The sequence below is a fragment of the Tursiops truncatus genome, chromosome 8 (assembly GCF_011762595.2).
Source record: "Tursiops truncatus isolate mTurTru1 chromosome 8, mTurTru1.mat.Y, whole genome shotgun sequence".
In the NCBI taxonomy this organism is placed as follows: domain Eukaryota; kingdom Metazoa; phylum Chordata; class Mammalia; order Artiodactyla; family Delphinidae; genus Tursiops; species Tursiops truncatus.
This window is the reverse complement of record NC_047041.1, coordinates 99,129,368-99,132,414: the sequence shown is the minus strand read 5'-3', so window position 1 is coordinate 99,132,414 and position 3,047 is coordinate 99,129,368.

The following is a 3,047-nucleotide window of genomic DNA, read 5'->3' as shown; positions in this document are numbered from 1 at the left end:
GTGTGTGTGTGTGTGTGTTCCTGACACAGAGCTCCTAAAACCCTTGTAAATCCCTAAGTGATAAGAACACTAGGAACATCTTTTGTTCTAATGAGGTGACTCTAGGTGGGCTCCTGGGTGAACCCTGGATGGCGGCTGCTCACCAGAAAGACCAAGCCGTGATTTGAAGTGTGGAATTTTCAGCCCCATCCATCATCCTCCAGAGAGGGGAGAGGGGCTGGAAGTGGAGTTAATAATTGATCACGCCTACAAGAGGAAGCCTCCATAAAATCCCAATAGTATGGGGTTCAGTGAGCTTTCAAGTTGGTGAACACATCCACGTACTGGGAGGGTGGCGCACCCCAACTCCACAAGGACACGATCTCCTGCACTCCGGACACCGCCCCACCCCCCAGACCTCGCCCTATGTACTCTTCATCTGTCTCTTCATCTATATCCTTTATCGTATCCTTTAATAAACTGGTAAATACATTTCCCTGAGTTCTATGAGCCACTCTAGCAAAGTAATTGAACCTTATGGTGGCGGGGGTGGGGGGAGGGTGTGTGGATCATGGGAACCCCTGATTTGTCCCCATGTTTGACAGAAGTTGTGGGTAACCTGGGGTCCTACACCTGCGATTGGCATTGGAAGTGGGGTGGGAGCAGTCTTGTGGGACTGAGCCCTTAACCTGTGGCATAGTGTCAGAACTGAGTTAAATTGTAGGACACCCAGCTGGTGTTGTGGAGAATCGCTTGGGGCAGGGACCATCCCTCCACACACACATCTGGTATAGAAGTATTGTGAAAGTGGTAATAGTATGAGAGCAAAGGAGACATACAGGAGCAAAGGACAGAAGGAGACATACAGAGCAAAGACTTGTAGGTTTTTCCAATACAAAGGTGCAAAAGGACTTATTAGAGAATATTGAGAACCTCTGGGATGCTCTACATCCACGCAGATGGGAAAAATAACCAACCACGCGATGGGGCTTACTCTAGGCTCCAGAGAACATACCTTCACCAACTTGCTAGGCACCCTCATTAGCCACCTTCCCTTGGGACTGGACACCTGTCTCTCCAGCTCTGCTTCCCCTGGCCACCAGGGACCTTGGCTACTTGGCTAGCAGGAGCACATGCCCCCCGCCACTTCTTCACCCTGCTCATTTGTGAAGCCACAACTCACGTGGATGCATCTGGTTGGTGGAACCCAGGTCATGGGCCCCCACCTTAGCTGCAAGGAAGTCTAGGAATGCCCAGTTTGGAGTTTCTACCGTAGGAAGGGCATGCTTCATATAAAAATATTGCCAAGGGCTTCCCTGGTGGCGCGGTGGTTGAAAGCCCGCCTGCCGATGCAGGGGACACGGGTTTGTGCCCTGCTCCGGGAAGATCCCACATGCCACGGAGCGGCTGGGCCTGTGAGCTGTGGCCGCTGAGCCTGTGCGTCCGGAGCCTGTGCTCCGCAACGGAAGAGGCCACAACAGTGAGAGGCCTACGTACCACAAAAAAAAAAAAAAAAAAAAAAAAAAAAAAAAAAATTGCCAAAATGTAGGGGGAATCTTGAAAAGATTGGGTAGCTGCAGATGACAAATATCCATTATCCAATGAATGAAAACTACTGGGGCAAAAAAAAAGCAACACAGTCAAAGATTTTGTGGCATAAATTATTTGGGTATTAGAGGATTTCAGAGAAAGGAAAGGAACTTGTGAGCAGTGGTTTGGCACAGACAATCTTGAATTTGGTACAAAGGAAATAAAGGATTTGAATTGGAAGAGAAAACGGAAACAGAGGGCATTTCAGGTGGGAAATTCAGCTTGGGCAAAGGCATGGAGAAGGAGGGGCTGTATAATTTGTTGTCCAAACCAGCACACTTGAGGGTAAAAGTGTAACCGAGCAGGACCCTATGAGGCCTTCCCAGGACAGATCCCCCCATGTCCTGTGCCTGCCTTTTGTTTTCATAAAAACTTTAGATTCCTAGGTCTTCCTGAGTTCCAAAGAATAGATTCAATCAAAGTGTGAAAATGCAGAAACAAAAGAAAACATTCAAGCAAGACAAAAAAATAATAGTTTAACCATTAAACAAAGTCAAGGACCTTTAGTTCCTCCTCAAGGGCTAAGATAATATTCTGAGCCATGTCCTTTGAGCTGTTTTGCAGATACTGAAACCCCCACCAGGTGGAAGAAGTTAACTGTATGCTGACCATGAACATGTGGACCCCAGACTGGTTGGAACCAGAAGGTTGATGATGTTGACTCCTGATTGCCTCACCACCAACCAATCAGAAGAACGTCCACGAGCCGATTGTGTACCCTGCAACCCTTTCCCTCATCCAGTCTTTAAAAACCTTTCTCTGAAAGCCATTGGATAGTTCAGGCCTTTTGAGTGTTAGCTGCCTGGACTCCTTGCTTGGCGCCCTGCAATAAACCTTACACTCTCCTTCACCACAACCCAGTGTCAGTAGATTGGCTTTACTGCAAGTGGATGAGTGGACCCAAGTTTTGTTTGCTAACAAAATGAAGCACTCTAAAAAATTATACTGGGACAGAGCTTCCCTGGTGGCTCAGTGGTTGAGAGTCCGCCTGCCGATGCAGGGGACACGGGTTCGTGCCCCCGTCCGGGAAGATCCCACATGCCGTGGAGCGGCTGGGCCCGTGAGCCATGGCCGCTGAGCCTGCACGTCCGGAGCCTGTGCTCCGCAATGGGAGAGGCCACGACAGTGAGAGGCCCACGTACCGCCAAAAAAAAAAAAAGGGGGAGAACAAGCCAAAAGGAGCAGAACAATAACAAAGTATAAAGAATAAAATAAAATTAGAAAAATAAAAGATTAGAAAATATATATATAAATGAATCAGCAACAACAAGGTAAAACAAAACCCCAACCTAAAAGAAGAAAAAAGAAAAAAAAAAGGCCTTGGCTATGGGGGGAGGAGTTTGGGGGGGTGGAACTTAGGCAGGGGTGGGGTTTAGGGTGGGGCAGGGCCTACGTAGGGTGACGTTTGAGCATAGGGCGGGGCCTAGGCTCAGGACCCATGTAGCCGAAGGCCTTGGGGGCGGGGCTTAGCGCGGGCA